Raw genomic sequence first — 12,418 nt, 5'->3', positions numbered from 1 at the left:
CGAAAGGGTTGGGGAGATGGAGAGAAAAGCTAACATGTACATTTTTGTGCCTTTAGCAAAAAGCAGCAGCTCAGAACTTAGGAAGGAGACTGAATAGATAATAACAAGTATGGGATGAACTGTTAGTCTCACCACGGACAGCAATATATCAAAAGCAAAAATAGCAAAAAACATAAAACCACGAACGGACTTAAGGTCTAAAGCACAGTCTTTGGCGCAGAGTTCGAACCTTCGCCGCAGAGGGTGGCACTGATGCCGTTTCAGGCACGATCATGACAATGCCATTATTTTTTAGGACCAACAAAAAATCTACAAAAAGGAGGAGCCAAGGACATATTGCATGTGCAAAAGAGGAATGAACAGGATAAGTAAGTATATGTGACCTACATACAAGGACAGGGGCAAATGACAGTGATGCTCACTTGTTAGGCATAATTTTATAGACCCAATTCCTAAATGTTGCTATTTTACACCGTGCCTATACTGACACACTAATTCCAGGTAGATGCAGTCTATTCAGTATCTGTTTTTAGCTAGAATTGCTAACTATTAGAAACTAAGCCTCCCTGACATGTTTCGCTGGCTAACTTCATCAGGGACTAGAGGCTCATGTCAGCAGTTACATGATCTAATTGCTTTTAGAATCAATGTTTTTTTTCTTATAGTTTTATAATATTACACAGAATTTAAAAAATTGCTGGTGCTGTTTTTGGATGAAAATGGCCATCTTTCTGTAGTGCTGGATAACCCCTTTAAATAAACAGTTGAATAAGCACTGATGGGAAGTGCCAAGGTAGAGTGTATAGGAGGTCCCCCAAATTAGTATGTACTCCACTCTAGCGCCTTTGAAGTTTTTAGCTTCTATATTGAGTAGTGGACACTGGTTGGTTCTCAGTGTATTTGTACAAAGACAATAGTACTTACTCATGTGAGCTGCAGTGCCCAATTGTGAGGTGCAGTTCCAAAGGTAATTTAGTGATGAGATAGCAAAAATGTCTCTGAGATGAAATCCTGGATGAGCTCCTCTAGACGCTGAATCTCCCTTGTAATCTCTCGGGCTGGGCTTGGCGTAACACTCCAGAAGGGAGACTCTTGCAGGGTCAAAAAATACTTGAGGACCAACTAATGGAAGGAGGTAGGTAAGGTGCTCCACACCCTTCCTCACTCTCAGGTAGAATAGACACTAGACTCTTTGGGGAGACTAAGGGCCCTATTACACGGCACGATTATCATGCGAAAAATCATTATATCGTACAAATTTAAACGACAATCGTTCTGTGTAATTGCAGGCAACGATCGAAAAATCGTTCGTATGTCGTTGATCGTTGATTTAGATCTGAACCTAAAATTATCGTTAATCGTTTGCTGTAATTCCACGTTCGTTCGCTCAAGTTCCACATTTTTTCACTAATCGTTCAGTGTAATAGCATATTGTTCATTGTTTTACTGGGATCGTAAGGAGTAAACTATCATAGTAACGATGGTAAGTAACGACTATCACTCTGTGTAATATGGTGAACGATTTCAGGTTAATCGTTAATCGTTAATCGTTAAAAATTGCTCCGTGTAATAGGGCCCTAAGGCTGGGCCAAAGCAGAAGCAGACACAACCCATTATCTGAAAAGTTCCTGGCCTGTTCATCAATATAATGCAGCCAGCACAACAGTATACATCAGTACAAGACAATAGAATTAAATGGACACAGTAAAAAGAGGACTAGTTTGCATAAATAGCATGAAACAATGCAACATCAGCAGAATACAGCACATGTCCAACAACCAAAGTTTCCCTGACAAAAACATTGTAGTGGGACACTACACATCCACTACAGACGGGACTTCGGTGGGAATTGTGAAAAAGTTCACTTCCCCTGTAGTGGCACTGTTGGTGAAGACCTGTTTGATCACAGATTACAGTTGATCACTAAAGGGGTTATCCAGCTCTACAAAAACATGGCCACTTTCTTTCAGAGACACTTTGCTGCTCAATGCCATTAAAGTGAATGGAGCTTAATTGCAAACCGCACCTGAACTGGAGACAAGAGTCGTTTTGTCTCTGAAAGAAAGTGGCCATGTTTTTGTAGCGCTGGATAACCCCTTAAGGATCAAAGCATCAGGACATCTTGTGATCAGTTTATTATTGGAAGGCTTTTCTAACAAAAAGAAGACAACCCCTTTAATTGTCCTCAGGTTCTCTTAGGGCCCTATTCCACAGTAACGATAATCGGCCGGATCGGCCCCATTTGGCCCGATTCGGCCGATTATCATTCGGTGAAATAGAGAGAACGATCAGCCGATGATCGTGTCATCGGCTGATCGTTCATTTAGGGCCAGACCTAAAATCATCGTTCCCCCACCATGCATCGTTACGCTTGAATAGCGGTGAGCGGCGGGCAACAGACGATTTGACAAGCAGCAGCATCATACATTACCTGTCCAGGCTTCTTCTCCGCGCTGTCTTTATCCCCGGGTCCCGCGCGCTCTATCTTCAGAATGGCTGGTCAGCTGACGGAACGCTCAGCCAATCACAGGCCGGGACCGCCGCAGCCTGTGATTGGCTGAGTGTGGCCTGTCAGCTGACCGGCCATTCTGAAGATAGAGAGCGCGGGACCCGGGGATGAAGACAGCGCGGAGAACAAGCCTGGACAGGTATGATGCTGCAAGGGCTGCAAGGACATCGGTAATAATGTCCCTGCAGCCCTCGCTCAACGATCATCGGGCCGTGGAATAGGGCCAGTAAACGAGCGGCGATCTAGCAGATCGCCGCTCGTTTACCTCCTCGGCCCGTGGAATAGGACCCTTAGCCTTCAATATCCAGGAGAGCCCTTTATATATTGAGAATACAAAAAAGTTGCATGATGAAAAAAAAAAAAAACTCTTTGAACATTGGGATGAAGTAACCTATAAAACTCAGTTCTCTTTGTGAGAAACTTTTGTGGTGGGGTGCACAGCCCTAGCGGCAATATCATTCAGTCTCTTACAGATTAAAGGACAGTTGACATTTTAAATTTTTTAAAAAAAATTCCCCCATTTCACATCAACTACTTCCATTCTTCTCATTCATAACATGCTAATTTGGTAAAGCAATTACAGTACAAGAATCGGATACAGAGAGAGATGGGGATCAATCCAACATAGCAAAATCTCATTTAGGATAAAAAGTCGAAGAATCCCCAAAGAGTCTGTGACAAAGAACATTGCGTGATTCTCAGTTCCCGGACCATCTCCCCGGCATGTTTCTAGACACTTGTCTTATAATATTTCCATTACTTTCATTATTTTCTATTCAACTAGAAAGGATGTCTGGGTCTGAATATACCCCACTGTTCTTACGCCAGTCCCCAGGAACGGAGATGTATTCTCTGCCCCCGGGGATCCCTGACGGATGAATCATCTTAAATGAGAAGCTTTAGTTAACAATGATTTCTCAAATGCAAATCGAAGAGATTAACCTGAGCGCGGTGTATGCGGCAGTCACACAATGATTCGTCATCACATTACACAGAGGAAGCAAAGACGTTTCTATCGGCAGATGTGGAGAAGTCACAATTTCCAAAGAAGCTCAAATAAACTCGTCGTACCTGCATGTTAATCGGTATGAATAGGTACGCAGGGGGGGTCACTCTCCTCTAAGCACCAATTGCTTTTAATAACTTTACAGGCATTTATTCAAAGGACTCTATTAGGGAATTCTGATTTAATAGAGAAGAGGATTCAGGTTTTAGGACCCCTGTCTATTAGCCACAGTGGAGAGTCTTTCTGAAGGACGCAGCATGCCCATTCATTACATGAATAACATATTGATTTTAATGGGAACAGTGTAATACTTTATTTTTCCTGTGGTGGCGCTGCAGGGAAACTGAACACTTACTGTTAGTTTTTTCTCAGATTTAAACTGATCAGCCTAATGCTGGATTTAGCTTTGGGGTTTGTCTAAGGGGAAGAACTAATTTTAAAGAAATTTCCATCAGATACCACGTTCCTGTTGAGCACTCAGAAATGCCATTCCCAGCCAAGTAACTGATAGTCGTGTAATCCTCTGGCTTTTCACGGACATTAGTAGCCAATAGGAACACCTACCGAGGGCTCATGTCACAGTCTTCTCTACTTCTCCTTGCTCTCCTGCTTGTTCCCTGTCTGCTTAGAAAGAGCAGGGACACCTGTCAAAATGCCCGGAGTCCCTGCTCATTACGTAGTTTCTGTGTCTCTTATAAGACAGTTATCACAGTCTAACAGCGTCTCCGGTCTCTTCTGCTGTGCCATGGTGACGGTCTCACTTCATAGTCATGGCTGCAATTGGTCTTCATTGCCTTGCATGTACTTTTGCTGTTTTGTTTATTGCTTAAGACTTCTTACTGTGCTTTAGACTTCTTGCTTGTGACCTGGATTGCCTCTTCTGTCTTGTGATTTATACAGGCGATGTCCTCTCCTGACTTTTACGCTTGGATCAGATTCCCACTACCCTCTGCATATTGTATAGGACCATGACGTGACACCCTAGTATGGAGCCTGTTTTGCTGTCCTTAACCCTTCTATCTTCACTATATCAATTGCATTTACATAGGAAAGGACCATTGCCCAGTTGGGGGCCCCTTTCTAGGGTGCATCGTCCAACTAGGCAAAGACAGGGGTACAGTGAAGAATAGGGCTGCAAGTTCCTACCCCTTCCAGTTTGACAGGGGTCCCTGCTCCTTCTAAGTGGGCAGAGCAAAAGCATGGGGAAGAGAAAATACACTATTTCACATCTGTGTCAGCAACCCAATTTGTTCCTGAGGCTGATGATTCTTGTGAAAGCAATGGGCATGTCAGAGAACCCTAGCAGACCTTATTGTAATTTAAACAAGGTCCATCAGACACCACTGATGATGATTCCAGCGCTGCAGTTCCTTCTATAGGCACAACTTACATCATAGCACTTTTATTTGTCCCCCCCCCCCCCTGAAGACACTGGTTATAGCGAAACATGTTGAGGGAAGGATTTGTGTGATACCTCTAGAGTGAAACCTCTTTGAGACAGCTACACAAAATTTCATTAAAAAGTCATCTTCATGGGTTGTTGCCTTCTCAAAGAGCATGACCAATATACATAATACAGTGGTGCCTTGGATTACGAGCATAATTCGTTCCGGGGCCGTGCTTGTAATCCAAATCCACTCTTAAACCAAAGCAAATTTTTCCATAAGAAATCACTGATATGCAGACAATTGGTTCCACACCCCAAAAATAAAGATTTATTATTCTGAATAACATGTAAAACAGATGAAACAAACATTCAGAAACAGCTGAATATGTGATATTATAAGTTACTGTACAGTAATGGAGAGGATGGGAAACACAAGGGCTGACAGAGACTGCAGGGAGCATGAAGGAATAAGCAGGGCAGAGGTGGGCACAGTATAGCAGCACTCTCTGTCCGGGGAGAGAAGGGTTACAGCTATGGAGAAATTACCTCCACAGTCCTGTCCCCTGATGTAAGCCCCAGCCTGAAGTGGATCTACCATGAATTGGAAGGTGAGGTAAAACTTCCTGGGTCAGAGTACAGAGCTGTAGACCCCGCTATGCAGACCATGCCCCTCCTCCACTCGCGCTCCAACCCAGTACAGGGAGCTCTTAAACCAAAGCAATGCTCTTAAACCAAGTCACAATTTTGAAAAACTGTGAGCTCTTAAACCAAAACGCTCTTAAACCAAGTTACTCTTAAACCAAAGTACCACTGTATATGGTGGGACTGAAAATCTGTCACAGGTAATCTGGTCTGGATAAAGGAGTGCGCTCCTCTTGTTGCCAAATACAGAAGTAGTATATAAAAGTTTGCTTTATTTCTACTAGACTGGATAACCCTGGTAGCCATCAATGAATACAAACTGAAAAGCTTCATTCATAGTAAAGATGCTTTTCTCACTTTCTCCTGATGGTGGCAGTAGAGTATATAAGATCCCCACATAGCAGACCAAATGGTTCATCCGTTCGTACCTATTTTTTCCAAGCAAATGTTTTTCATCAGAAGATTGACAGGAAGAAATGACAGGTTTTAAATGAAAAGCATGTTTTTTATGATAAGATTCCGAAATAGTCAGACATTGCTTAAACATTTCTAATTATCCGCCATATGTCTACTGTTGATAATCGCTGCTGATGGAGACCACCCAATCCCCCTTACATGTGAACCTCTAATTGGTTGTGTAAGCGTGTCATGTTAGTGACCTTCAGCATAATCTCACTGACACCACATTACCTTCACACGTCACATCAGGTTATAGAACTCTGCAACCAAGTACTGATTATTTAAAGAAAGATATCCCCTTACACTACATTACAGTGTCCCCATAATAGTGCCCCTACATTCTCCCCTTACACTACATTACAGAGTCCCCATAATAGTGCCCCTACATTCTCCCCTCACATTACATTACAGAGTCCCCATAATAGTGCCCCTACATTCTCCCCTTACACTACATTACAGTGTCCCCATAATAGTGCCCCTACATTCTCCCCTTACACTACATTACAGTGTCCCCATAATAGTGCCCCTACATTCTCCCCTTACACTACATTACAGTGTCCCCATAATAGTGCCCCTACATTCTCCCCTTACACTACATTACAGAGTCCCCATAATAGTGCCCCTACATTCTCCCCTCACACTACATTACAGAGTCCCCATAATAGTGCCCCTACATTCTCCCCTCACATTACATTACAGAGTCCCCATAATAGTGCCCCTACATTCTCCCCTTACACTACATTACAGTGTCCCCATAATAGTGCCCCTACATTCTCCCCTGACACTACATTACAGAGTCCCCATAATAGTGCCCCTACAGTCTCCCCTGACACTACATTACAGAGTCCCCATAATAGTGCCCCTACAACCAGGGCTGTATTAACAGCTGCTGCTGCCCTAGGCACTAAACCTGAAGACGCCCCATCTTCACGCATCGATTGGCGATACCAAACCTGACCAATACCACCATACCCCCCACCCCCCTGGAAAAGACACCAGATTTACTGGCAAGTCGGAACGGGAGGAGGGAAACTAAAAAAAATAGAAACCAAAAAATTAGTTTTTTCTGTCCCCCTGCTCCCTGGTGCTGCCCCCCTGCAAGGTGCTGCCCTAGGCACCGGATCGGACGGTGCCTAGTGGTAAATACGGCCCTGCCTACAACAGGGATACCCATATTCTCCCCTCACACTACATTACAGTGTCCCATAATAGTGCCCCTACAGCAGGGACATACACATTCTCCCCTTACACTACATTACAGTGTCCCCATAATAGTGCCCCACAACAGGGATAACAAATTCTGCCCTCACACTACAAGCCACAGTGTCCCCATAATAGTGCCCACAACAGGGACATACACATTCTCCCCTTACATTATAATTCACAGTGTCTATAACAGTGCTCCTAGAACAGGACCAACCACAGTCTTAGGGTTCTATTAGATGAAGCGATTTTTAACGATTAACGATAAACGATCGCAAGATACTTTATTGTTAACCTGAAATTGTTCACCATATTACACAGAACGATAGTTATCAGTAATGATTGTTATACGATTGCTACTATGATCGTTCACTCCATCTGATCCCAGCAAAACAATGTGCAATTCCACTGAACAATAATCGAACGATTAACAATGGTTTTAGGGTCAGATCTAAATGAACGATCAATGACACATGAACAATTTTTCGACCGTTGCCTGCAATTACACAGGACGATTATGGTTTTAATTTGCACGATATAACGATTTTCCCCAAGATAATCGTAGCATGTAATGGAGCCCTTCCCTTACAGTATAAGGCACAGTGTCCCCATAACAGTGTCTCTAGACCAGGGCAAGTCACAGTCTCCTTTCACAGTACAGGCCAAAGTATCCTGATAACAGTGCTCCAAGAACAAGTCACCGTGCCCCCATAACAATGCTTCTAGAACAAGTCACAGTGCCCCCATAACAGTGCCCCTAGAACAAGTCACAGTGCCCCATAACAGTGCCCCTAGAACAAGTCACAGTGCCCCATAACAGTGCTCCTAGAACAAGTCACAGTGCCCCCATAACAGTGCCTCTAGAACAAGTCACAGTGCCCCCATAACAGTGCCCCTAGAACAAGTCACAGTGCCCCATAACAGTGCTCCTAGAACAAGTCACATAATAGTGCCCCTACATTCTCCCCTCACACTACATTACAGTGTCCCCATAATAGTGCCCCTACATTCTCCCCTTACACTACATTACAGTGTCCCCATAATAGTGCCCCTACATTCTCCCCTCACACTACATTACAGAGTCCCCATAATAGTGCCCCTACATTCTCCCCTGACACTACATTACAGTGTCCCCATAATAGTGCCCCTACATTCTCCCCTCACACTACATTACAGAGTCCCCATAATAGTGCCCCTACATTCTCCCCTGACACTACATTACAGAGTCCCCATAATAGTGCCCCTACATTCTCCCCTGACACTACATTACAGTGTCCCCATAATAGTGCCCCTACATTCTCCCCTGACACTACATTACAGTGTCCCCATAATAGTGCCCCTACATTCTCCCCTTACACTACATTACAGAGTCCCCATAATAGTGCCCCTACATTCTCCCCTTACACTACATTACAGTGTCCCCATAATAGTGCCCCTACATTCTCCCCTGACACTACATTACAGAGTCCCCATAATAGTGCCCCTACAACCAGGGCTGTATTAACAGCTGCTGCTGCCCTAGGCACTAAACCTGAAGACTCCTCATCTTCACGCATCGATTGGCGATACCAGACCTGACCAATACCACCATACCCCCCACCCCCCTGGAAAAGACACCAGATTTACTGGCAAGTCAGAACGGGAGGAGGGAAACTAAAAAAATAGAAACCAAAAAATTTGTTTTTTCTGTCCCCCTGCTCCCTGGTGCTGCCCCCCTGCAAGGTGCTGCCCTAGGCACCGGATCAGACGGTGCCTAGTGGTAAATACGGCCCTGCCTACAACAGGGATACCCATATTCTCCCCTCACACTACATTACAGTGTCCCCATAATAGTGCCCCTATAGCAGGGACATACACATTCTCCCCTTACACTACATTACAGTGTCCCCATAATAGTGCCCCACAACAGGGATAACAAATTCTGCCCTCACACTACAAGCCACAGTGTCCCCATAATAGTGCCCACAACAGGGACATACACATTCTCCCCTTACATTATAATTCACAGTGTCTATAACAGTGCTCCTAGAACAGGACCAACAACAGTCTTAGGGTTCTATTAGATGAAGCGATTTTTAACGATTAACGATAAACGATCGCAAGATACTTTATTGTTAACCTGAAATTGTTCACCATATTACACAGAACGATAGTTATCAGTAATGATTGTTATACGATTGCTACTATGATCGTTCACTCCATCTGATCCCAGCAAAACAATGTGCAATTCCACTGAACAATAATCGAACGATTAACAATGGTTTTAGGGTCAGATCTAAATGAACGATCAATGACACATGAACAATTTTTCGACCGTTGCCTGCAATTACACAGGACGATTATGGTTTTAATTTGCACGATATAACGATTTTCCCCAAGATAATCGTAGCATGTAATGGAGCCCTTCCCTTACAGTATAAGGCACAGTGTCCCCATAACAGTGTCTCTAGACCAGGGCAAGTCACAGTCTCCTTTCACAGTACAGGCCAAAGTATCCTGATAACAGTGCTCCAAGAACAAGTCACTGTGCCCCCATAACAATGCTTCTAGAACAAGTCACAGTGCCCCCATAACAGTGCCCCTAGTACAAGTCACAGTGCCCCATAACAGTGCTCCTAGAACAAGTCACAGTGCCCCCATAACAGTGCCTCTAGAACAAGTCACAGTGCCCCATAACAGTGCCCCTAGAACAAGTCACAGTGCCCCATAACAGTGCTCCTAGAACAAGTCACAGTGCCCCCATACCAGTGCCCCTAGAACAAGTCACAGTGCCCCATAACAGTGCTCCTAGAACAAGTCACAGTGCCCCCATTACAGTGCTCCTAGAACCAGTCACAGTGCCCCATAACAATGCTTCTAGAACAAGTCACAGTGCCCCATAACAGTGCTCCTAGAACAAGTCACAGTGCCCCATAACAGTGCTCCTAGAACAAGTCACAGTGCCCCCATAACAGTGCTCCTAGAACAAGTCACCGTGCCCCCATAACAGTGCTCGTAGAACAAGTCACCGTGCCCCTAGAACAAGTCACAGTGCCCCATAACAGTGCCCCTAGAACAAGTCACAGTGCCCCATAACAGTGCTCCTAGAACAAGTCACAGTGCCCCATAACAGTGCTCCTAGAGCAGCCTCATTCTTCCTGTACACTACAAGATGCATTGTCTCCACAGCAGTGCCTATATACAGCAGCAGCCACATTATCCCTTCACAGTTCTATCCACAAAATCTCCATAATGGATTGGACCAGACCGCAATCTGTACCATATAGTTGACGTAAATAAGGCTGCAATACCAGTCACAACCTATGGACAGGAGTGGTGCTGTTTCAGTCATGTTTATGTAATCTCTTCCAACCACTTTGAATTGAGTTGTAGTCTAGTCAGTCACTATCTTAGCGTGGGTGACCAAATGAGCAGCGCTCTTCATTTTATATTCTATATGAATTATGGAAAGACCAAAGACCAAAGAGCGGGAGATGAAGGCGACCCGTACAGTTAGATTGTAGGGCAAAACAAATGAAAAAGACGTCCTCTGTAGCAGGAGGTCATGTCAGTCGGTGCTGATGAGAGATGTGTATACACTTGACAGGAGATTAATACATTGGCATATTGCTGAGCCATAGTGGTTGGATTGGTTAACTTCTGCTGTCCATCTCTTCAACTCTATAACAATAATCTCTATAATAATAATAATTAAAATAATAATAATAATCTCTATATGTCCATAACAACCAAAGCAATCTGGTGACATCATCAGGTGGGGGTCATTTACTACCTGGGCCATGCTCCAGTGGACTGTGTAACTTTACAGGTAACGTCAAATTATAAGGTCATGGGTACGGGCATGACCCAGTCATTTCCTAGGCAAGCAGGTTAAAACAGTTCATACAGTATTGTGGGTTCTAGGTCAGAATTGATCAGAATAGGTCTAAAATTCTGCACTGATGGCTTCTAGCTAAATATTATGTTACTATGAGTCTTGTCTTTTAATACTGAGCTCCAAATACCCTCATAGACATAGACTTAAATCATGACTTTCTGGCTGATTAAAATCACCACTAGGGGGAGCTCAAGAGCTTACTGCATACATTGAACACAGTGATGACACAGTAAGCTCTCTCCAGTGGTACCTATAGCTCTAAATCAGAAAAGTGGGGCTCTGACCAACAGTTTAGATATATATATATACTTGTAGGCCATGGTAAACGTGTTAATTAGGGTAATACAGAACCAAATCAAGTAAATAATAACATACAGCAATATAATGCAGCCATATAGATGGCATTAAACCACATCCAGGTGTAGAACAGTGAAGACTATAGTCTATATCTCAAAGGGTTAAAGGCTAACTCTGGCGAAAAGGGGGGTATCTTTAACCCCTTGACGCAAAATGACGTTTGGGGAACGTCATGTAAAACAAGTATTTCCCGCAACATGACGTTCCCCAAACGTCATGGCTTCCCTGCCTCCCCCCGCTGTCCCTAATGGTGATCGGGCAGTGGGAGGAGGCTATGTCACATAGCATCCTCCCGCTGCCACTACCCGGAGGGGAGCCGCGCTCCCCACGGGCAGTTAACCCCATAAACGCCGCGGTCAATGCGACCGCAGCGTCTATGGGGAGATTCAATGTCCTCCCGCCGATCGGGCGGCGGGAGGAGGCTGCAGAACGTTGCCTCCTCCCGCCGCAACTTCTAATGTGTCCCCCGCCCCCCCCTCGTCCCCCGATACCGGCGGATCGCTGCTATTACGGTGGAATCCACGGTGGGGGGAGATGAAAATGTATAACTCAGACCCCAGATCAGCCCCCCTAGTGGCCGATCACTAACCCTCCCCTCCCCGGGCGGCCATCACATCCAAGATGGCCGCCCCCATCCCTACGAACAAACGATGTTTGTTCTCAGGGATGGAAATGAATAAATGATCAAAGCCCCATGCTCTCCGCCACCGGAGGCTGCCCCAGGTTGCCCGTAATCACGCCAGATTGCACGTAATCACCGCACGTTGCCCATAACCACCGCACGTTGCCCCTAACCACCACACGTTGCCCCTAACACCGCACGTTGCCCCTAACCACCGCACGTTGCCCCTAACTGTCAAGTATGGAGGTCAGGGGATGACCCTTATAAGAGAAACATTTAAATCTACAATGTATACTAACACGTGATTTTCATTACAATATATAATTCTTAACAAACTGCTTCAGATATATATATAT

Source organism: Dendropsophus ebraccatus, chromosome 9, assembly GCF_027789765.1.
Source record: "Dendropsophus ebraccatus isolate aDenEbr1 chromosome 9, aDenEbr1.pat, whole genome shotgun sequence".
NCBI lineage: Eukaryota > Metazoa > Chordata > Amphibia > Anura > Hylidae > Dendropsophus > Dendropsophus ebraccatus.
Note: the sequence above shows the minus strand (reverse complement) of the source record.